At 36.5% G+C, this 26143-nt stretch overlaps 1 non-coding gene across 1 annotated transcript; it reads right to left on the reverse strand.

Annotated features, from left to right (window-relative positions):
* Nucleotides 1-13306: 13306 nt before the first annotated feature.
* LOC141669648 (small nucleolar RNA R71) lies at nucleotides 13307-13413 on the reverse strand. Its single transcript, XR_012553916.1, has one exon. It is a non-coding gene; the product is annotated as a small nucleolar RNA R71 (small nucleolar RNA).
* Nucleotides 13414-26143: the final 12730 nt, after the last annotated feature.

Below are 26143 nucleotides of genomic sequence, written 5' to 3' on the forward strand. Positions count from 1 at the left end.
CTTCTAGTGTAAAGTATGATGCAAAGTCTAATACTGTCAATACTGATAAGAAAAATGTTAGCATAAACTCTGATGTTAAATCCGCTGCAAATGTTAACAAACTTAAAAAGGCCAAAGGATCCAAGCAAGTCTGGGTCCGTAAAACTAACCTTTAGTGGTCTTTGTGATTGCAGGGCAACAGGAAGAACATCCTAGTTCTGGACAGTGGATGTTCAGGACATATGACTGGAAATAAAGCTCTGCTATCAGACTTTGTGGAGAAAGCTGGCCCAGAAGTTTCTTATAGAGATGGAAATATTGGGAAAACTCTGGGATATGGAAAGATCAATCTTGGGAATGTCATCATTGAAACAGTAGCTCCAGTCTCAGGACTTAAACACAATCTGTTGAGTATAAGTCAAATCTGTAACAGAGGTTATCATGTTGATTTCTTTGAAGAACACTGTGAAGTTATAAGTATTTCTACAGGCAGAGTGGTTTTGAAAGGATACAGGCATGATAACATTTATGAAGCCAGACCTTCAACAAGTACTGATGGTTCTGAAATCTGTCTGTTGAGTAGTGCATCAATTGAAGAAAGATGGAATTGACATAAGAAACTCTCTCATTTAAATTTCAACAATATAAATGAGCTTGTAAACAAAGATCTTGTGAGAGGACTGCCAAAAACAGTATTTGCTCCTGATGGCCTTTGTGATTCATGTCAGAAGGCGAAACAAAGAAAATCTTCTTTCAAGAGCAAAACTGAGACATCAATTCTTGAGCCTTATCACCTACTGCATGTTGATCTATTTGGTCCAGTCAATGTCATGTCTATTACAAAGAAGAAATATGCTATGGTTATAGTGGATGAGTTCACAAGGTACACATGGGTGTACTTCTTGCACAAGAAGACTGAAACTGCATCTACCCTAACTGATCATGTCAGACAGCTGGATAAATTGATCAAAGATTCTGTTAAAATCATAAGGAGTGATAATGGCACTGAGTTCAAGAATTCAATCATGGAAGAGTTCTGCAAAGATCATGGAATCAAACAGGAATTTTCTCCACCTGGAACTCCACAGCAAAATAGAGTTGTAGAAAGAAAGAACATGACTCTCATTGAAGATGCACGAACAATGCTTGACGAAGCATAGCTACCAACCTATTTTTGGGCTAAAGCTGTGCAGACTGCTTATTTTACACAAAATGCTACACTTATAAACAAGCATGGAAAAATAGCATATGAGATGGTGAAGAAGAAGCCAAATCTGAAATACTTTCATGTATTTGGTTGCAAGTGTTTTGTTTTTAAGACTCATCCTGAGCAGCTGTCAAAATTCGATCTAAAAGCTGATGAAGGAATTTATATTGGATATCCACTTTTCACAAAAGCCTTCAGAGTCTACAATTTAAGAACAAGAGTTGTCATGGAATCTATCAATGTCTCTTCTGATGATAAGAAGATTACTGGACTTGAAGATTTTGATGATCATGATCAGCTGAGATTTGAGAATGAAGATTTAAATTCTGATCCTGAAAATTCTGATCATGTAAGTTCTGATGGATTAAGTTCTGATGTCATTGAAACCGTGGTAACAACTCCAAAGGAAAATGCACCTGTCCAGGGAGAGCAATCTGAAGATCCTACCATATCTCAAGACTCTCAAGAAGCATCAGAACCTGTCACGGGCTCTTCAAGTTTTGATTCATCTAGTTCTGATGAACCAAACTCTGATAGTTCTGGAAGCTCTGATTCTTCAACTCCTGAAAAATCAAATTCAAATTCTGAAGTCTCAGAGAGCATAAATATAGGGGGAGCATCAGAAAATGCTGATGGAGACAACATGGATCATGGGGGAGGATCCAGTTCTAGAGATCAACTTTCATCTGCAAGGAAGTGGACTAAAGCACACACACCTGACTTAATCATTGGAGATCCTAAAGCAGGTGTCAGAACTAGAACTGTAACTTCAAATGAATGTCTCTATCATTCTTTTAGAGAACCAAAGAAAGTGGAAGAAGCTCTTCAAGATGCTGATTGGGTGCAAGCAATGCAGGAAAAGTTAAATGAATTTGAAAGAAATAAACTCTGGACCCTAGTGCCAAGACCAAAAAACAGATTAGTTGTTGGTACAAAATGGGTGTTCAGAAACAAAACTGATAGTGATGGTATAATCATAAGGAACAAAGGAAGACTGATTGCTAAGGGCTACTCTCAACAGGAGGGTATTGATTATAATGAAACATTTGCACCAGTTGCTAGATTAGAAGCCATAAGGATCTTTTTGGCTTATGCTGCTCACAAGAAGTTTAAAGTCTTTCAAATAGATGTGAAAAGTGCTTTTCTCAATGGAGAATTGGAAGAAGAGGTATATGTTGAACAACCTCCAGGCTTTGTAGATCCTAAATTTCCCAATCATGTCTACAGGCTTGACAAAGCACTTTATGGCCTTAAGCAAGCTCCAAGGGCATTGTATGAGACTTTAGCTCAATTTCTTCTAGAAAGTGGATTTCACAGAGGCACAATTGACATACTTTTGGGACAGATATATGTTGATGATATCATATTTGATTATACTGATTCCAAAATGTGTGAGAAGTTTGCAAAGCTAATGCAGTCAAGATATCAAATGAGTATGATGGGAGAACTCAGCTATTTTCTGGGCCTTCAAGTCAAGCAAACTGAAGAAGGCACTTTTATCTGTCAATCCAAGTATACCAGAAACTTACTGAAGAAATTAGGAATGCAATATTGTTCAACTGCATCCTCTTCCATGGCCACTGCAACCAAGTTAGATAAGGATACTGGTAAATCATTAGATATTACTAACTACAGTGGTATGATTGGCTCTTTACTCTATCTAACTGCTAGTAGACTTGATATCATGTATGCTACCTGTCTTTGTGCAAGATTTCAGGCTGATCCAAGAGAACCTCACTTATTAGCTGTGAAAAGAATTCTCAAGTACCTTAAGGGTACTGCTGATCTAGGATTGTGGTATCCTAGGGAATCAGATTTTAAGCTAATTGGTTACTCAGATGCAGATTTTGCAGGATGCAAAATTGACAGGAAAAGCACTAGTGGAAGCTGCCAATTTCTTGGAGGCAGATTGGTTTCTTGGTTTAGCAAGAAACAAAAGTTAATTTCCACATCAACTGCAGAAGCAGAATATATTGCTGCAGGAAGCTGTTGAGCACATATTCTTTGGATGAAGAATCAGTTACTGGATTATGGGTTAGAATTTTCTAAAATCCCTATTTACTGTGATAATCAAAGTGTTATTGCTATGATAGGTAATCCAGTTCAACACTCAATGACAAAGCACATCAGCATTAGGTACCACTTCATAAGGGAACATGTGGATGAAGGTACAGTGGAATTGCATTTTGTTCCAACATATCAACAACTAGCAGATATCTTCACAAAACCACTATGTGAAGCTACTTTTATAAGATTGGTAAATGAACTTGGAATGGTTTCAGGTTCTTTCTCTAAATGTGCTTAGTTTTTGTTCTCATGCATCAGACTTTATGATCAATGTTTACAGATTGTATTATCTATATGTAATCTTTGCTTGATTTGAAAATTCATTAAATACTGATTGTTATCTGATGTGGATTTATATACTTTGATAAGTGTTTTGAATGTTCTGTGACTATTCAATCCAATGAGGATAACTGTGCTAGATGCTGACCTAGTAGTCTTTAACATACTAGAAATCCCATGTTTGAATTAGTTGTTTATGTGGAAACTCATTAACACAAGCAAATTCTGATATTGAGCTTAGTCAAGTTTACTTTGTGTATCTTATTACTAAGTCACAAACTAGATTCTTGTTTCTTATCTGTCAAATTCTGATGTCAGTAACTCTTAAGAATGAACTAAGTGCTGATATGCCTCACTTATCAAAAGAAAAGAAAAGAATAAAAGTCAGGTACTCCTTTGAGATCTAGAGTAAAAATGTGGAAGGGAAGACCCAAGTGCATTGCTGGTATTAAGTAATATGCATTAGAAAAGCAAAAATTTTCTTGGTGACTTTTCACCATCTATAATTACTAGAGAAATACTCTGATAACAGCGTAAATTCTGATAGGCAATCGTGACTCACTTACACTGAGAAGCCACTGTAAAAAGGATTTTCAAAAGATGCATAAAATGAGAACAAACAGTTGAGGTGGACTCTTGCATAAATTTGTTCTATAGTTGACTTCATGACTGATGACAGATTTTAAGCATTCTTCTTAGTTATGCCTTATTTCTAAGATGTACTGAAGTTTATCAGACTTTAATCTTTATCTGATATTTTGCTGAATGCACACACTTTCACTCCATATGAATGATGAAAATTACTGTGGTGATTAAGTTGTTTTTGACAAACAGTTAAGTGTCATTTGCATAAATTCTGAGGACAAGTTCTGATGGAAGTTCTGATGATTACACTCTAAAGAAAACAAGTCAGTATTTGTATGACGAATCACAGAAAATGATTTTCACTTGCTGAAGTACAAAAGCCATGTTCTGATGACTGTTAAAATATGATATAAGTTAATGTCTGATATTAAATCCTGATGGAATCCTTGATGCTTAGGTGGCATTTTTCTTTACTTGACTTATTTGTGATAAAATCTGAAACAGTCATATTTAAATCAGAATAATTTGGGTGAAATAAATCAGTCATAATCATTATGGGTTAGTGGTTAACGTGTATGTCCTGAAAAACTGCATGTGCACGGTAATTATTGCATATTTTACGTGCCCATTAACTCCTGCGTTTACCGTTTATTGACTGTTCACATGGTGCTAGGTGTAAAGTGTGTCTCATGCTTCAAAAATAGAACTGTTGAGTGAAGAGAGTATATATATGAGAGATAAAAAAATTTCTAATCTTTTACTTACTTTTTTATTCTTAATCTCTTTTACTTTCTCTCTCTCTCTCTCTCTCTCTAATATTGTCTGAAGCGTTTTCTTTCAGGACTTTTAACAAACACTTTGCAAACACTCTTCTTCTCACTTAATTTCTTACAGAGATGGCACCAAAAGATGTAATTTTCAATGGAGCTAAGTTTGTTCCTAACAACTACTCCGCCATTTTTAGCAAGGCTGAAGCTCCATCGGAATTCCACCTTATTCAGGATTTTCTCGCTAATTCTGATATTGGGTATGCTCTAACCCAACCTGATGCAGTCTCTGGAACTCAAGTGCTGGAGTTCTGGAAAAGTGGAGATATGATGGTGGTGCTCAAGGGTCCCCAAGTATAATCTTTTCATCAGGGGAGGACGAGCATGTAGTAACTTTGGCTACGGTTCGACAAGCACTGCAGCTACCTGAGAACTGTGTTTATTCTACTGTTGAGGAGCCAGTTCTTCAAAATATGATGGCCAGTCTGGGGTATGAGAGGACATTGGCAAAGCTGGGTCAATTGAAGAGACCTTACATAAGGAGGGAATGTAGTTTCTTCTTTGACTGCATCACCAAGGCTTTTGCAAACAAATGTTCTAACTTTGATGCAATCCCTATATTCAGTCAACAAATCGGGTATGCTCTCATTAATCAAACTGATTTTGATTATGCATGTGTTGTTCTAGGTTTCATTGGGGATAGGATGAAAGAAGACAGAAACACTGTTTATTTTGCTAGATTCTATCAACTTATTTATAGTTTTTGTTGTGATGATAAGCCCCAATCAACTAGTGAATTAATTCTATCATTCAGACTAGCTAAAATATCTTTTAATGACTTATTATCTACTGATAATAATAAGGCTGTGTCAAGACCCCTCCAAATACCTTTATCTGTTAAACAAGCCTTAATAATCTATGATCTAGTAAAATACACTGCATTATATCCTGATGTCCAACCATCAAAACCTCAACCATCAGCACCTACCACCTCTACACAAACACCTCAGACTATTGAAGAGGAAACAATTGAAGCATGGGTTCATGCATCTGAACCTATGATAAATGAAGCTGAGAATGTTACTTCTCAGAAAGAAAAAACAGCTCAAAGTTTTGATACTTTGAAAAGGAAATCTGTACATTTTGATGTTGTTGAAGCAACTCCTTCATTGGCAAGGAGATTGAAGAAAATGAAGGCAAGGAGGTATTTGGCTAAAATTATCTCAGAAGATACTGAAGAAGCTGAGGAAGGTATTCAGGAATCTCTGATCTCACAGGAACCGATTATCATTGAAGCCCTTCCAGCTCAAGCCAAAGAAACTGCTTCCAATACAGTTGGTACTCCTCCCGTCTCTCCAATTAAAGCTACAAATGATGCTAAAGAACAAACTGATAATTCTAAAATAGATATTCATAATTTGAATATACCTGAAGTTCTTTATCTGGAAGCTCCATCTACATCAAAGACACCAGCTCTGGAGATAAATTCTGCTGATCAGAATTTAGATGATGTTATTCCAGAATCTCCAGTTGCTTCACACACTGTTGAGCTATCAGAACACAACGAGTCTTCCTCAAGTTCTGATGATAGTGTTTCTGCTGAGACTCCAGTACCTATTCTGGGCAAGGAAGAATTGGTGAAGAAATTTGTTAAAAAGGAAGCACCTATTCCTTGAGAGGATACTCACAGAGGTGTTGAGTGGACCAAGAAGTGGAATCAATCTGATTTTATTCCATGTTCTAAAGTTCTGACAGAGCATATTGCAAAAGATGATGAGTTGCTCATAAATGCTAATTTCAAGACACAACTCAAGATCACAGCTCTGTCTACAAAACATCTTTAAGGTCTACATACTGCTACTCATGGAAAGGTTGATACACTCAGAGAACAAGCTGATAAGCTAGATCAAGTACTCAAGCTTGACAAGAACAGGTATATCAGACCTATTTCTGAGAAAGTTGCAGCAATTGAGAAAACTCAAGAGAAGCAACATGCCCAAATTGCTAAGGTTCTGTTTAATCAAGCTTCTCAGAAAGCTCAATTGGATGAAATCTAATCTTCAGTTGAACTTCTTCTATCTCTCTTACTTCCTGATGATGCCAAAAAGGGGGAGAAGATAGTTAAGTCCAAATGCTCACCTACTCAAGAAATGAAGAAAAAGGATGATGAAAGTGATGACCAGGGAAACTCTGAAAAGAGCAGAGGTCAAAGGGAAGTTCAAGGAATATCTTCTATTCTGAACAAGTCAAGTTCTGATGCTGTGAATGCTCAAAGACTGAAGTCAAGTGGTGATAAGCAAAGTCTGATGTCAAGTTCTGATATTCTGATTCAGTCAAGATCTGAAGACTCTTAGAGGTTTTTGCAAACTCTGAAGTTAAAGGGGAAGCAGACTACTATTTATTACAAAGATCCTAAAATCCAGACACTTGATGAAGAGATAACAATAAGATTATTTCTGAAACACAATCCAGGAATGGATTTAGAAACTCTCAAGGAGGAAGAAGCTAGGTTTATTGCTGAGAAGACAAATTCTAAGTCTAAAGCTTCTGATGCAAAGAAACCTCCAAGGCCTAAGGAGGAAGGCATTGTGATCAAGGAATCAATCAGTGAGGCATCTAAAGCCAAAAAAAGATCACAAAATGAGATTGATTATAAATCAAAAGGAAAAGAAAAGGTTGGTGAACCTTTTAAAAAAAATAAAAATTCTTCCATTCTAGTCTATCAAACTACATTGCATGATGATGATTTGATAGAAAATGAAACTGTTCAAATTCTGAAAAGAAGAAAGATAAGTGAAGATTCTAAAACAACCTTTGACACTGCTCAAGTTGTTGTTCAGAATAAAGGACAGCAAGCTACAGAAGAAACAACAAATTCTGATCAAGTTGATTTGGATAAAATGACAATTACTGATAAAAAGAAGCTGTTACGGAAGAAAGCTACTCTAGTTGAACCAAAATCCAATATCATGATGAGTCAACTTGCTACATTTGGGTTGAGATCCAAGCAACCTAGAGATACAACTGTATTAGGTTCTGACGAAGAGAAGATTCAAACAGGAGTAGAGGTTACTCTAATAGATCCTTTCATATTGACAAACAAGCCATATGAACAAATCAAACAAAGACACCTTGACAAGGTGTTGTCTGCTCAAGTTGTGATAGATGCTCATGATAAGGAGAATCTAAAGGAGAAATTGATCTTATTTCTCAATGATGGAAGGACTTATAGATTAGTTGATTCTGATGTATTAACGAAGTCTATCAGAGAGTTTTAACATATTCATTATCTTCTGGAAGTAAAATATGATGTTACAAGAAGATGGTCAGAATATATTTTGAAGGCTATAAGAGATCTATTCAGAATCTCTGGTACAAAGGCTTCTCATTACAGTCCAATGATTACTGAAGGTGATGGAAGAGAAATTCCTATGCTGAAGAATTCTGCTAAGGTGGAAGTTATTCTGAAAGGAAGATGCTTATGTTATAATGAAAACTCTTCGCATCCTAAGGTTATCAGAGTTGGTGATGGTCTTGAAAGAACATCCATTCAAGCTCTCAGAATAACCATTTATCAAATTGGTGATAGTAAAGAAGAAGAACTGATGCAGGTCAAAGCACAGTTAACTAAAATTCTGAAGAAAGCTGAAGATAATCTGATAAAAGATTTTGTTAAGAATCATTATTAATTCAGATTGATTCAGTGATACTGGTAAAGCTGGATGTTTTGTAAGTTGTAATTATTTGTTTAGTCAAACTCTTATTGCATTTGAACTTAAATGTTTTTGACATCATCAAATCTATTAACTTGTACATTCTTGCATAATTTACAAGTTGGGGAGGATTGTTGAATTTATTTGAGATGTCATATTTAATATGTTTTGTGTTTAGTTCTCAGATCTTAAGTAACAGGAAATATCAGTACTTACTGGAATCAGGACTTACTGGAAGTCATAACTTAAGGATATCATAACTTAAGTACTGAAGGACTTACAGTTAAGGAAGGAAGCTGATTTACAGGAAAGAAGATAGAGACTAATACAAGAAGAAGATATGCAAGGAAAGAGTTCGAGGACTAGAAGAATTATAAGATATCTGGTTGATATATTTTAGGAGACAGAATTATATTCCATATCAACTAGAAGTTATCTTGTAACTATGTGTCTATATAAACACAGACATAGGTTTACTCTATAAGAGTTATGATCATCAAGAAGATCATATATTGTAACCTAGCAGCTCTCGTGATATTTGTTCATCACTGAGAGAGAACAGTTCCATTGTAATAGAGTTTGTTATATCGAATACATCTGTTTTCTTTTACTTGTACTTTAAATTGATTTGATTGTATTCTACACTGTATTCAACCCCCTTCTACAGTGTTGTGTGACCTAACACATGGCATCATGCACATATACAGTAATTCATTTGCACAACACAATAATAATCATAAGTAGGGTTCGTAAATTTTCTGGAGTCCAAGATACGATCTCCGACTTCCACTCAATCCGGGTTTTCTAAATAATAAATATCATAATCTTAATCAGTATTCCTAATCCCATCAATGACTTATTTTTACAAAGAAGTGTAATACTTTACAATTTTCGACATTCGACCTACTCAAAATAATTATCAATCCTTGGTCATAATGGAGGGTCAAAGTGGTCTCTTGGAGTTGACTTTACCGAATCTTATTATTACGTGACTCCTACTCCAAAATTTTTAATAAATAGAAACAATAACATTTATATACGAAACAACCTCAAGGAGATTTTTGGGTGTTTATAATATTTATCATAAAAGTTTCACTTTGGAGACATGCATTTAAATAGGTTAAAACATTTTAAAAGTTCGGTCAAATACTGAGTTTTACTATTCATACCGCTTTCACTAAAACATTGTTTTCTCTCAAAATGTTAACTCAATCGACACACCATTTTCAGGTGCACGATCTAGACAATATTTAGAATAATTTACTTAAAAAATATTTTTCTAGGCAGAGGTCCCCCGAAACATCAGGTTTTATGCAGTGGGTTGCATTTGGTGTTCTCACTATGCGCGACCTCGGTTCCAACATTTTTATAAAATTGAAACATCAATAACTTGAGCTAAATTTTTTACAAAGGATTAATGAATGTATAACCCAGCTTCTGTTAAATTTTTATAAGTTTTGAATGTTTTAGGTTGATCATTTATACTCTCAAAGTTTGTAAGCCTTAGCAGTTTTTATTGTATAAGTCGCATTCACTAAAACAGACCTAACTTTTAAATTGTAAATTGAATCAAGTGCCTAAACAATCATTAACTATCGAACATCCAACAATCAATAATTTAACAACTAAATTAATTCAAGAATCCAAGGTTTGGTTTACAAAAGCCATCCTCATCTAAATATTCAACTCACAACTTCCAAACAACCAACATAAGTACTGATACTTAACCTACATCCAAGTTCTAACATTTTCTTGAAAAGTTCTTACCAAAAAAAAAGTTGTAAAGAAAGTTTTACACCTTTCCTAAGTCCTTGGAGGGATCTTCTTGAGTTGTATGACCTTATAGTATCCTTATCTATGTTAAAGAACCTGTGATCATCAAGAAAAGAACAAAACCAACTAAAGGTTACTATTCATCAACATCTTTAATAATTTCTTTACCTATCAAGAACTTGAAAGAATTGGATGAAATAATGAATTTAACGTAGTTTAGTAATGTAGAAGCTTAGGAATTAATTTGAGAATTGTTATATGGTTGTAACTTGAAGATTTTGATTTCTCCTCCTTATTTTTCTTGAAAACCTCGAATAGAGCTAGAGAGAAAGAGAAGGAGTGTTTTTCTTGGATTCTTATTGTAATGTTTTTGGAAAATAAATGTTCTTGTAAATGTAGAAAGTGTGTAGGACAAGATGCATCCAATTTTTCAAAGCCTAAGGTCATAGCTTGCACACCAATTTTCAAGCTTTGTAATCATCATGAACATGAATCCCTATTTCAAGGAATGTTGTCTTTCACTTAGCTTTTAATTTAATTAGCTAGCTTGGGTAATTTGTTGCTAATTAGTTTTTATCGGATTTCATGGAATTTGTGTGGCTTTGGTTCGTTTATTCATTCACTTACTATTATTTCCCAACAATACAATCAACAAAATTACAGAAGGGGGTGGAATGAAATTTTAGTTTCTTTTTGCTTTTTTTGAATAACTTTTAAAACATATACAACTGTGTTTTTGAATAAGAAATAATGAGGATAAATCTTTTAAAGTATTCTACTCACACAAAGTAAATAAACACAATGTTTAAAAACTTTCTAGTGGATTTGTCTTTCCACCAGAGATGTATATATTTGAAGAAATCTCTGTGATGCAAATTGCACACAGCTACTTATAGGTATTTCCTACAACTTAGAACCTGAGAGTGTTTCTAAAGATAAAGCTTTATAAACTCTTGAGTTCTTACTTGATTACTAAAATACTTGCTACACTTGGTTTATATATTCACCAAGTTTACATGTGTAATAAGACAAGAATAATATTCCTATTAGCTAGATCCAAGCACATGCTTCTTCATTTCTCTGACCAGTGCAATCCAAGTAAGATACAATATCTTTGAACGAGCTTATTTTGCATGGAAATTTAAATGCTTCATTTTCTTCTAACACCTGCAATAAGGCTACCACATTCCTTTAATGCACTATCAACTCATGTGACTCTGTTAGCCTCTGCCAAGTCACTATTATCTATTATCTTGTTGATCATCCGTTGAAGCTTCATTGCTGTTATCCGTTGACATTATACTAGTGTCATCCGTTGAAAGCTACTAATTGACACTTAATAATTATATTTAAGGTATTTTGGTGAATTATCATCAAGACTACAACATATTCCTAACACTTACTTATTCACTTAATCGTTCCCTCGATCAATCCCCGTAAGCGGTTTGCGGTGTAAATCCTTTAATCGTGAATCCTTATCTTTACATATACTTGAACTTGGGTTTTATTTGTAGGATTTTTAAATCCTTCTCGTAGTGTAATTCTCGTATCCTTTAATAGTTCATAAGATAAGTCTGTTTTGAAATATTGGTTTTCTTCGAGAACTAACAACTTTTTTATGTACTCATTTGGTACGTACATCCATAATATCAACTCGGAAATTTAATTTAAACACTCATATATAGTGTGCCCATGAAAGTTTTTCCATGATCATCGGAATTACTATTCATCCAACATTTTATGAAGTCCCGAAACTTCGGGTTATTACAGTCTTCCCCCTTAAAAGGAACTATCCCATAATCGATTTAGAAAAAGATGGGGATATGTTTATCGCATGTCAACCTCGAGTTCTCACGTTGATTCTGCATTATTTGATCTCTTGAAAAAAAATTCACCCATCTGTCAAATATGTTTCACATTACTCGTTCTTCTAGATCTATAATCTCTACATATTGTTCCATATACGCTAAGTCCGAATGTGAGTTTATTTTCTCATTTTCAATCACATGACTGGCGTTGACGATTAAATCCCCTATCATCGACACGTGGTACACGTTATAAATTTATCGACTGCATGGGATTAGGGCTAACTCTTAAGCTGACTTTTTTAGTCCTGGATGCGATAAACAATTATCTAGATGATAAGAATTCTGAAATTTTGAATGAATGATGTTGTTTGTTAAAAATAATTATACATTATCTGGATGATGATAATTTCTTTTAATATTGATTTTATTTAACAAATTTGTTTTGAGATTAATATCAATACTAAGATTAAGATTATAATCAATATACTAAATTAAATGAGTACATGAATAACATATGTCAATTTTAACAAATGTTCATCTTAACAATTACTATAATCATTATGTATAATATCATTATATATTCTAATAATAAAACAATTCAATAATATAATACTATTATATATGTTAACAAGAGAAACCGTACTATTATTCTAACTTATTGAGCTTGATGTCATATTTTTGTGATTCGATTTATCTATAAAAATTAGTTTTAACAAAATAAATACAAATAAATACATGTTACAATAACTTCATGGTACACCCAAAAACAGTCCGAGAAAAGATCAAGAAGTGAATACAAATCATGTGCTTTGCTTGAATACCAATATTGTTTAAGATAATAACCTATTATTTTGGAATATAATAAGTAAAAGAGTATCTGGATGACAGAGGTGAGAAACTGGTGAGTGGGTCGTCCAGAAAGTTTTTCCTTTTATCCAGATTATATAAAAATTAACAAACAATCTTATCAATACCATATTCTGGATCAGACTCTAAAATCTCTCATCCAGTTGTTATCAAATGAGCCCTAAGTGCTGGTTACACTCTCTATCAGCAGGTTCTATCACTACTTGGGAGGATCTCGCTCATAAATTTCTTACTAAATTCTCCCCTATAGTGAAGACAGCTGCAATGAGGAATGCTCTTACTCAATTTGCGCAGCAAGCGGGAGAATCTCTATGTGAAGCTTGGAAGCGCTACAAGGAGATGCTTAGGAAGTATCCTAATCATGCAATGCCTGATTGGATGATCATCAATTGCTTCAATAACGGTTTGAGAGCACAGTCAAGACCCATACTCGATGCAGCATCAGGTGGAGCTTTACAGGCAAAGAACTACGAGGAAGATTATGGTCTAATTGAATTGATGGATGCTAATGAATATCAGTATCCAACTCAGAGATTGCCACAGGGCAAGGTAGCTGCAGTTCTTGAAGTGGATAAAGCTACAGATATCACTGCTCAACTAAAGGCGTTGTCTATGAAGATCGATTCTCTTGCTAACTATGGTGTTATACAGATAACCAGTGTTTGTGAGCTGCGTGCAGGTTCACATGCGACAGAGCAATGCGCTATATCTAGTGAATCAGCTCAGTTTCTGAGCAACTTTCAGAGATCGCAGTAACCAGTTCCAGACACTTATCATCCTGACAACCGGAATCATCCCAACTTTAGCTGGAGCAACAATCAGAATGCGATGCAACAGCCGTTCCAGCAGTTTAGAAGCAAGCAATTCAATCATCCTGGTTGTCAGCATCAATTTGCACCAAGACAACAACTCCAACTTCAACAACAAACTCATGGTGCATGTCAATATTCGAATGAAAAATCTGAATCAGAGGAGTTAAGGCTTATATGCAAAAACCATGCTCTTATATGCCAAATCCAGGTTGTTTCTATCAAGACTCTGGAGAATCAGATAGGGCAAATTGCTAACGCCTTATTGAATCAACTACCAGGAACACTTTCTACTAATATAGAAGCCAATCCAGGAAAGTAGGAAGTTAACGAACAGGTGAACGCCATCATCTTGAGATCCGGAAAGGTCGCAAGTCCCTAAATTCAGCAAGACGAAGGGTATGAAAACTCTGTCCAGAATGGAGGTGCGTCTGTACCCTTGCCAATTCCATAAAATAAGATTGTAGCTGACAAAGTGGTGTAGAAGGATGCCTGTTACGACCGGCATTTTATGTAATATTATTTGTGAATAATATTAAGTTAAATAAAAATATATTCAATGCTTGTACGTTTGTGTGAGTGAAAATTTCTGCATTATAAATTTTCTTTGGGTAGTATATGATTTTTCAAAGCAAGAATTTATTTAATTTCTTTATTTTTGATTTATAAGGAATATTCTAAGCCTTGGAGAAATTTTCTTTTAAAAGATATTTTGTTCACAAATTTTGAAAGTGATTTTATAAAATCTCTAAAAATCCAAGTTATTTTATGGTGTAAATTTTATAATTTTTGAACTTGTGTTTTATTTTATAAAAATAAATCTTTATAAATATAATTAGCAAATTACATAGTTATCCTTGCATGCAAATTCCTTCCATACATTCCAAAAGGGCTAAAGAGTCAATAACCACCCCACTAACTCTTATTTCCTAGCCAAATACCTTCTTTACCCTTGCATGCAAATTCAACCAAGTTCAAGTGGAAGGCTAATCATGTCAATTCCTAATTCCACTCACTTTTGCCAATACAAAAACCATAAGACAAGCAAAGTCATGATCATTTTTACTCATCACCCACACCACACTCACTCTTCTCTCCCTCCTCCTCCCTCACTCTCGGCTCTCTCTCTCTCACTCTCGGCCTTTAGCCGAGAACCACCCCTCCCCATTTTTTTTTCTTCATTTCTCCACCAAGCTTCTACTCTTTATACAAGTAAATGTTATCTCCCATACCATGATCATTCATATTTCAAAGAGTTTTGAGTAGAAAGTTTAAGTTTAAGGGTTGCATGTAAAGGTTTTAGTGAAACTCAAAATACAATCTTGATTCTTATGGATTTAAGGTTGTTTTTGAGAGGACTACAATGAATGGATAAGTGCCAAGTCTTGAGAAGGAAACTCTTGATGATTTAATGGCCATTTCCATCCATTTCATTCGGCCATGACCATATGGGAGCCGAATGAATGGTCCTTGAAATCATTCTTGTTGTTTTGTTCAATTTTTGCATGTTTATGTGATAATGACTTGAATTTTGTGGTGAAAATGTGATAAAACTCCTTGCATGCTAAGTGATCATCTAGGTGTACCTTATGCTAGGCTTGCATGTCAATTTTAAGATGGAATATATGTAGAAAATATGTTGTTTGGTTTGAAAAACCCGAAGGCATGCATGCATGTGGAATTCTCTTAGTTTGTTGTAATATTTTGATCATTTGGAAAAGATTTTGTTAGTGAGCTTTAATTTCAGTAGGAATAATGTGATAATATTGATTTATGCTTCTTGTTGCATGGTAATAATTTGTGGTTATCTTTTATAAAAAAATATATATCTTGTTGTTTCAAAGGCATGAAGATTTGCGATTTGTTAAGAGTAGTCTCTTTGTTTTGCCATAGTTGCACCTTAGGCAAGGATGATCTCACTAAGGTTATTTTGAGAAAAAGGGAGTTAAGTTCAGTAGAATACCAAGTATAGGTCTTGGTTTAAGTATTTAGTTGTTGATAATTGGGTTTGTCAAGTCAAAATCTTGGAAAATGAGAAGTTATAGTTTCTGCAGAAAAATCAGTTTAGTACCCTGAGGTTTAGAGTGAGTTTTGACCATGTCATTGATGTGCACTTTGAGGCCCAAGCCACCAGAAGTTAGTATGGAGAGTATATAATAGGTTTTAGGAGTTGGTTGGAGGTTTGCATGTCATTTGGTTAGGTGCACAAGTAGAATAACAAAATCTGTCCAGCAGGGGACAGTTTTGTTGCAACTTAGAAATAGGGAGATTTGGCCATGTCATGGGTAGGCCCTCATTAGGCCCAATTGGGCCTTAGTTAGAGGGTGTGTCAGAGAAGTTTTTCCAACCATAGTTCATAGGATATGAGCTAGAACCATGTGTCACAAGTTAATTCAAGTCAGGGCATTTTCTGCCCAGAAAAACAGGGGAACCTTGGACTTTTAGCTTAGGCCCAAGAAGGCCCAAGCCAGGCCTTTGAGCCACATCAAGCTTATGAGATGCCCTTAGGTCAGGAGAGTCTTGTGTAAAAATTTTGAAGAAAAACTTGTAGTTTAAGAGTGTCTAATGCACTCAAGAAACCTTAGTTACCATTCTGAAATTTGCACCAGTAAGCACTTTCATTTATCACATAGTTTTAGGACACTTAGAAGTGAGTATTAGGTCGACCACCATAGTTGTAAGATAGTATAAGGTCAGTAGAGCAAAAGGCACAAGTGAGGGTCAATAGGTTTTGGATAATTTAGGAAAGGCACATTGAGTTAGGAAGCCCAAATTCGAAGACTTCGTTTAGTTAGCGACCAAGTAATTTAAGTGGTGAGTCGAGATCATCCGAGCCTAGTGTGGCGTTATGGTGTATGTGATGTTATTTGGTATTAATATACGATATGTGATTATGTGGCTACGTGTGTACATTTAAAAATATAAATGTTGGATATGAATTAAGTATGTATAGGCCTAAGTGCCATCCATGTTTAATTTCGGGTTGTAAATAGGTTAAGATGGAAAGAATATATTATAATGAGGGTTATTATTATTTATGTAGGATCTCGAGACGAGGGAAAACTTGCCTTAAAAGTCGAGTAAAGCTCCAGTTGTTGCTCCTACCAGTCAGACCAGACCAGTCTATCTTAAGGCAAGTGATTCAACTTGACCTTCGTATCTGTTGTAAACAGTTCATATATATATCGATGCAATTATCCTGAGTCATTTTGATGTATTTAAATTAAGCGTATCTTTTGTTTATCTTTGAGTTACATAGAGATGCCATGAACCCTCGAGTACATATTGCAAGTAGTTCAAAAGTCTTTCATGATAGTTTAATGCCATGATAAATTAGAGATGCGTTATAATATCTTATTGATCCTTTTGTTTATCATGCTATTGATCTCTGAGAAATCTTGATGTTGCACCCTGATGCTTTGATTCAACTCTTGAAATAACCTCGATAGAAACTTTATCTTGATACCTAAAAGCCAATCATTTCTTAAATACATTCATGATTGTTTGATAACCCTATCCTTACCCTAAAGCTTGATACCCTGTTATATACTGAGCTGACGATCGCTTTCTTTATATTTTAACACCTTTATCCTATTGGAACCAGTGATGCCTATCTTTTGATGTTCTAATACCTATATCTTGTCTACAACCGTTGCTTTAAGCCTAGTTTGGCATTACTCTTTCATCTTATCCAATAGCCTGGCTTAATTTCCTTGTCTAAGTTCTTGTTTATGGAAACCTCTCAATTACCCTAATATAGTAAATTCTAGTAGATCATGGCCCTGAGATTTAGTGTCATATTTCCAGTGTTTCAAGTTGATCTATAATCCCTTGATAAAAATAATTACAGTCGAAAGAGATTTTGTCATAAATCGGCATCAGTTTTTAAAATGATTAAAACGTGGATTTTTCAGTCCCAAAGGGGGACAAATGTTTTCTTGAATGGTGGATCTGGACTGAGACGCGAGTCCTTTCCACACTTATATTAGGCTTAAAAGTTGCCTAGGGATTCCCAATAATGTTTTAGAACCCAGCGAGGTTCGGGATTACTTCGCGGCTGATCACCGGCTGTAATCCGTAGCGTCATAAAATGATTTTGATTAAGAATGGTTTTAAAATTTGTTTTGATGCAAGCAAAATGATGCCAACTCACATAAGTTTTATCTCTCGATTATCATTGATTATGTCATTCCATTGTCATTCCTAAAGGTATATCTCGATTTATGCTTTGCGTTGTATTGTTAGCACTTGTTGAGCTTTTGGCTCACTTCTTGCTTTAACCCTGATATTACAGCTAGCAGCCATGGTTAGATTCAAGCAGACTGCCCGTAAGACCTGTGATGCGGATGCTTATGTTCGAGCCCAGGTAGAATAAGTAATAATAGTTGTGTGAGGACTCGGTATTTGTAATCAGATGTAATAGTTGGTAGTGTTGGGCTGTTCCAAACCCTAAACTGTAAGATCTTGGATTTTGGTTGTGTAGTACTCATTAAAATGATGTAATAGCTATAATTATTTTGCTATTTAAGTTGGGGGTGTGACAGGTTTTGGTATCAGAGCTACGGTTTAGAGTCCCTGAACAGCCCAAATAGGTTATAGGACTTGTGAGTAGGTTATAGATACTATGCGAGAGAGTAGGTAAAGTAAATTATTATTAATACTCCTCTTATTTGTCAGCAAAGGGCGCATTCCTCGTCATCCTCTGGGTCGGACGACACTATTGCTTTCTCCGTGTATGCTGAGCTGAGGCGCGAGTTCGACATGCTTCAGGGCAAGTACGACCGACTGATAGACCGACTGAAGAACGTGTATCCGGACAGCCGAAACTACGAAGGGAAGCCCAAGGAGCAGATGATTGCGAGACTTGAGACCTTGGTTCGGTACGTTAACACTAAGCTTGAGGAGATGCCAGCACACCGGGACCGTACCAGCCAGTATGTCATTCAGATGGTGGCGGATGAGCTCCAGAGCATTGTGAAGACACTTCGAGAGGAAAAGTCTACCAAGCCCCGTTCAGATGGAGTGGAGCCTTAGTTCTTTCCATTTACCTTTCATGTTGTTGTACTATCAGACTCTATGGAATCCCCAGTCGTTTCCGTCTTTCCTTTAAATAAGCCTGTTATTTCTAGAATCAGACTATGTCCCAATCCTATGTACTGTGACCTTTAAAATTTCAATAATTATGTGCTATTGTTCCATTTGCTCTCAACTGTTATTTTATGTTTTTATCATCATATCTGCTTAATTTGGAAACGTGACCCCATATGTAAACAAGAATGCCATGCGATACCCTCGAATCATTTTATCAATTATAATTGTTGTAACACAACTCTTATTTAAGGATCATGCCTCCCAAAAAGAAGAACCCAACAACCACCTTCACCACAGACCCAAACATTCTTCAACTACTGGAAACCTTGCAACAGCAAACCAATGCTATAGCTCAACAACAACTAACTCTTCAACAACGAATTGAAAACCAAGATAACCGTGAGCCATATCAACCACCTGAACCACCAGTACCACCAAGACAAATTGTCACTTTCAAGGTTTTTCAGAGTGTGAATCCACCTGTATTTCATGATACCACTGATCCAGTGATAGCAAACACATGGATCAAGGAGATAGAAAGGACTTTTGAGTTGGTACAGTTAGGGGACGATCAGAAGACGCTGTATGCCACTTACTTCTTGAAGGGAGAAGTCATTTATTGGTGGGAATCAGTAAAAGCTATGGAAGTCACTCAGCAGATTTCTTGGGAGAGATTTAAGAAGTTATTTCTGGACAAGTATTACCCTAAGTACATGCAGAATCAGATGGAGCTAAAATTTCTTGAGTTAAAGCAAGGGAACATGACTGTACTGGAATATGAGAAGAAGTTCACTGAGTTGTCAAGGTTTGTGACAAAATATACCAGCACTGAGGAAGAAAAAGCAAAGAAATTTCAGCAAGGATTGGAGCCTTGGATCAGAGATAGGGTGGCTATGTTTGAACTTGAGACTTATGCGGGAGTAGTACAGAAAGCTGCTCTGATTGAGAATAATGGGATGCAGTCAAGGAAAGAGAGGGATAACAAGAAGAGGAAGGTTCCATTTTATGGAGAAAAGTCTGAAGCTGGAAATTCGCAAGATCGGAATGTAAAGAGGATTGGTTTCCAGAAGGGCGGAAATTTTCAAAGGAAAGGAAATTTGGGCAAAAGGCAAGAATCAAAAAGGGAACAATCAGGCAAGCCAAGGGCAAGTTGGAGAAAACAGGTTCCAGAGGCCAGAATGCAAGCACTGTGGAAGAAGGCACCCCGGAGTATGCAATAAGCTGAGTATGACCTGTTATAGGTGCAATCAGAAGGGACATTTGGCAAATGAGTGCAAGATGCCGAAGCCAGGAGTTACGTGCTACAAATGTGGGAAGACTGGACACATGGCTAGGGAGTGTAAGGCAACAGGACCAGTCAGAGCTCTGATGAACGTGGCAAGTACCAGTGCAAGCGTACCAGCTGAGGTATTGGCATTACCTCCACCACCCGCACCAACCCCGCAAGCAACAGCAAGGACATTTGATCTAAAGATGAAAGATGCTGTTCAGAATTCTGAGGTGATAGCAGGTACACTTTTACTCAATAATGTCAAAGCCAAAGTATTGATTGATTCGGGAGCCACAAGATCTTTCATATCAGAATCTTTTGTTGATAAGATCCAATGTGATAAAACGGTTATGAGTGAGGTAGTAAATGTGGTAATTGCGAACCAAGAGAAGATTCCTGTGAATCAATTTTGTCCAAAATGTGAGATTGATATTTCGGGATATAAGTTCTCGGCCGACTTGATACTCTTCAAGCTGGGAGAGTTTGATATAATTTTAGGAATGGATTGGTTAGGAGAGAATAGCGCGCAGATAAATTGTAAGACCAAGAGAGTGAATTTAAAGACGAAGAGTGGAGAGAAGGTAGTATTTAAGGGACAGAGGCAAGAGCGACTATTTCTTACAATTATTCAGGCTAAGAAGTTACTTAGAAAAGGTTGTGAGTCGTTCCTAGCATATGTAGTGGATTCAGAGAGAGGCAGCCCCAGCATGGAAGATATTCCTGTAGTTAATGAGTTTCCCGATGTGTTTCCCGACGAACTACCAGGCTTACCACCAGATCGACAAATTGAGTTCGAGATCAACCTTGCTCCAGGCACGGAACCAGTTTCAAAGGCTCCGTATAGGATGGCACCAGCAGAAATGAAAGAGTTGGCGAGCCAGCTACAAGAATTATTGGATAAGGGAGTGATACGACCAAGTACGTCGCCATGGGGAGCACCTGTTCTCTTTGTGAAGAAGAAAGATGGGAGTATGCGTCTATGCATAGATTACCGGGAGTTGAATAAAGTAACGATCAAGAACCGCTACCCGCTACCAAGAATAGATGACCTTTTTGATCAGTTAAAGGGAGCAAAATGTTTTTCGAAGATTGACTTGAGATCGGGATACCATCAATTAAAGATCAAGGAAGGAGATATTCCCAAGACCGCATTTAGGACCAGATATGGGCATTATGAATTCCTAGTAATGCCGTTTGGATTGACCAACGCCCCGGCCGCATTCATGGATCTGATGAATCGAGTATTTAAGAAGTATTTGGATAAATTTGTCGTGGTATTTATTGATGACATCCTTATTTATTCTAAATCGGAAGAAGAACATATGCAGCATCTCTGGATAGCATTGGAGATACTCCGACAAGAGAAGTTGTATGCCAAGTTTACCAAATGTGAGTTTTGGTTAAAGGAAGTTCAATTTTTGGGGCATGTTATTGGAAATGATGGAATTAAAGTGGATCCGGCGAAGATTGATGCAGTTATGAGTTGGGAGAGGCCAAGGACTCCTACGGAAGTGCGAAGTTTTCTAGGATTGGCCGGATACTATAGAAGATTCGTCAAGGATTTCTCGAAGATCGCCACACCATTGACCAAGTTAACCAGAAAGAATCAAAAGTTTGAATGGAGTGCAGAATGTGAAAATAGCTTTCAAGAGTTAAAACAGAAGTTGGTAACAGCTCCGGTGTTAGTACTTCCAGATGATCAAGGGAATTTTGTAATATTCAGCGACGCTTCACATAAGGGTTTGGGTTGTGTGTTGATGCAACACAGTAAGGTAATAGCATATGCGTCAAGACAGTTGAAGCCGCACGAGTTAAAGTATCCGACGCATGACTTGGAACTAGCCGCCATAGTGTTCGCACTCAAGATTTGGAGACACTATCTCTATGGAGAAAAGTGTGAAATCTACACGGATCACAAGAGCTTAAAGTACATTTTTACTCAGAAAGAGCTCAATATGAGGCAGAGGAGATGGCTGGAATTGATTAAGGACTATGACTGTTCGATAAATTACCATCCTGGAAAGGCGAACGTAGTGGCCGATGCGCTGAGTCGGAAGGAAAGATTGAATGCAATGATAACATCAAAAGAGTTATCTGAAGAAATCGGAAAAATTTGAACTGGAACTTTGTGCTTATGGGAAAGTCAAAGAAGTTTGTCATACAATGACCTTTCAGCCAACACTAATGGAAAAGATAAAGAAGTGTCAAGAGGAAGTAATGGAAAAAGAGAAAAATCAGTTATCTGGAGAAGAGATTAATACTAAAAAGGATGAGCAAGGAATACTAAGGTTTTCATCCAGAATATGGATTCCCCATGCATCTGAATTAAAGAATGAGATCCTCCATGAAGCCCACCATTCGAAATTTTCAATCCACCCGGGAAGCACCAAGATGTATCAAGACTTAAAGAAGAACTTTTGGTGGCCAAATATGAAAAGAGACGTAGCAGAATGGGTTGCGAAGTGCTATACCTGTCAGAAAGTAAAGGCAGAACATCAACGACCAAGCGGATTAATTCAGCCCCTGAAGATTCCAGAATGGAAATGGGAAAACATCGCTATGGACTTTATAGTAGGACTACCACGAACAAAGTCCGGACATGACACAATATGGGTTATAATTGATCGTCTTACGAAGTCGGCGCATTTCCTTCCAATAAATGAGAAGTCGTCACTGGACAAGTTGGTTCATCTGTATGTGCACGAAATCGTATTAAGGCATGGAGTACCTGTATCAATAGTTTCAGACAGAGATCCCCGATTTAACTCAAGATTCTGGAAGCAATTCCAGGAATGTCTTGGCACGAAGTTGAATATGAGCACGGCGTATCACCCGCAGACTGATGGCCAGAGTGAAAGAACAATTCAAACAATTGAAGACATGTTGCGCAGTTGTGCAATCGATTTTGCTGGAAGTTGGGACGACCACCTGCCATTAATTGAATTTTCATATAACAACAGCTATCATTCCAGTATCGGCATGCCACCATATGAAGCTTTGTACGGGCGAAAATGTAGATCACCAACAAGTTGGGATGAAGTAGGAGAAGGAAGAATTCTCGGCTCAGAATTGGTACAACAGTTGCATGACTCAGTCAAGTTAATTCAGAAAAGGTTGCTTGCTGCTCAAGATAGACAGAGGAAGTATGCGGATCCAGCGCGCAAGGATGTTCAATTCCAAATTGGCGAAGCTGTGTTGCTAAAAGTGTCACCTAGGAAAGGGTTGATAAGATTTGGCAAGAAAGGAAAGTTAGCACCTAGATACGTAGGTCCTTTTGAGATTTTGAGTCAAGTAGGAAAGGTGGCCTACGAGTTGGCCTTACCACCTCAGTATCAGCATGTGCATAATGTGTTCCATGTGTCGTTGCTTAAGAAGTACAATCCTGACGCTAGCCATGTGATAGAATATGAACCTGTAGAAATTCAGGCAGACCTGTCATTTGTGGAGCAACCGGTTAAAGTACTCGACTGGCAAGTAAAGAGTCTTAGAAATAAATCAGTAAAGTTAGTGAAAGTACTTTGGAGGAACCCTAAGGTCGAAGAGTCGACTTGGGAGTTAGAGTCTGATATGCGTTCCCGGTATCCTCATCTGTTCTCTTAGATTCTGGGGACAGAATCCCTTAAGGGGGAGAGGATGTTACGACCGGCATTTTATGTAATATTATTTGTGAATAATATTAAGTTAAATAAAAATATATTCAATGCTTGTACGTTTGTGTGAGTGAAAATTTCTGCATTATAAATTTTCTTTGGGTAGTATATGATTTTTCAAAGCAAGAATTTATTTAATTTCTTTATTTTTGATTTATAAGGAATATTCTAAGCCTTGGAGAAATTTTCTTTTAAAAGATATTTTGTTCACAAATTTTGAAAGTGATTTTATAAAATCTCTAAAAATCCAAGTTATTTTATGGTGTAAATTTTATAATTTTTGAACTTGTGTTTTATTTTATAAAAATAAATCTTTATAAATATAATTAGCAAATTACATAGTTATCCTTGCATGCAAATTCCTTCCATACATTCCAAAAGGGCTAAAGAGTCAATAACCACCCCACTAACTCTTATTTCCTAGCCAAATACCTTCTTTACCCTTGCATGCAAATTCAACCAAGTTCAAGTGGAAGGCTAATCATGTCAATTCCTAATTCCACTCACTTTTGCCAATACAAAAACCATAAGACAAGCAAAGTCATGATCATTTTTACTCATCACCCACACCACACTCACTCTTCTCTCCCTCCTCCTCCCTCACTCTCGGCTCTCTCTCTCTCACTCTCGGCCTTTAGCCGAGAACCACCCCTCCCCATTTTTTTTTCTTCATTTCTCCACCAAGCTTCTACTCTTTATACAAGTAAATGTTATCTCCCATACCATGATCATTCATATTTCAAAGAGTTTTGAGTAGAAAGTTTAAGTTTAAGGGTTGCATGTAAAGGTTTTAGTGAAACTCAAAATACAATCTTGATTCTTATGGATTTAAGGTTGTTTTTGAGAGGACTACAATGAATGGATAAGTGCCAAGTCTTGAGAAGGAAACTCTTGATGATTTAATGGCCATTTCCATCCATTTCATTCGGCCATGACCATATGGGAGCCGAATGAATGGTCCTTGAAATCATTCTTGTTGTTTTGTTCAATTTTTGCATGTTTATGTGATAATGACTTGAATTTTGTGGTGAAAATGTGATAAAACTCCTTGCATGCTAAGTGATCATCTAGGTGTACCTTATGCTAGGCTTGCATGTCAATTTTAAGATGGAATATATGTAGAAAATATGTTGTTTGGTTTGAAAAACCCGAAGGCATGCATGCATGTGGAATTCTCTTAGTTTGTTGTAATATTTTGATCATTTGGAAAAGATTTTGTTAGTGAGCTTTAATTTCAGTAGGAATAATGTGATAATATTGATTTATGCTTCTTGTTGCATGGTAATAATTTGTGGTTATCTTTTATAAAAAAATATATATCTTGTTGTTTCAAAGGCATGAAGATTTGCGATTTGTTAAGAGTAGTCTCTTTGTTTTGCCATAGTTGCACCTTAGGCAAGGATGATCTCACTAAGGTTATTTTGAGAAAAAGGGAGTTAAGTTCAGTAGAATACCAAGTATAGGTCTTGGTTTAAGTATTTAGTTGTTGATAATTGGGTTTGTCAAGTCAAAATCTTGGAAAATGAGAAGTTATAGTTTCTGCAGAAAAATCAGTTTAGTACCCTGAGGTTTAGAGTGAGTTTTGACCATGTCATTGATGTGCACTTTGAGGCCCAAGCCACCAGAAGTTAGTATGGAGAGTATATAATAGGTTTTAGGAGTTGGTTGGAGGTTTGCATGTCATTTGGTTAGGTGCACAAGTAGAATAACAAAATCTGTCCAGCAGGGGACAGTTTTGTTGCAACTTAGAAATAGGGAGATTTGGCCATGTCATGGGTAGGCCCTCATTAGGCCCAATTGGGCCTTAGTTAGAGGGTGTGTCAGAGAAGTTTTTCCAACCATAGTTCATAGGATATGAGCTAGAACCATGTGTCACAAGTTAATTCAAGTCAGGGCATTTTCTGCCCAGAAAAACAGGGGAACCTTGGACTTTTAGCTTAGGCCCAAGAAGGCCCAAGCCAGGCCTTTGAGCCACATCAAGCTTATGAGATGCCCTTAGGTCAGGAGAGTCTTGTGTAAAAATTTTGAAGAAAAACTTGTAGTTTAAGAGTGTCTAATGCACTCAAGAAACCTTAGTTACCATTCTGAAATTTGCACCAGTAAGCACTTTCATTTATCACATAGTTTTAGGACACTTAGAAGTGAGTATTAGGTCGACCACCATAGTTGTAAGATAGTATAAGGTCAGTAGAGCAAAAGGCACAAGTGAGGGTCAATAGGTTTTGGATAATTTAGGAAAGGCACATTGAGTTAGGAAGCCCAAATTCGAAGACTTCGT

Source organism: Apium graveolens, chromosome 6, assembly GCF_009905375.1.
Source record: "Apium graveolens cultivar Ventura chromosome 6, ASM990537v1, whole genome shotgun sequence".
NCBI classification, from domain to species: domain Eukaryota; kingdom Viridiplantae; phylum Streptophyta; class Magnoliopsida; order Apiales; family Apiaceae; genus Apium; species Apium graveolens.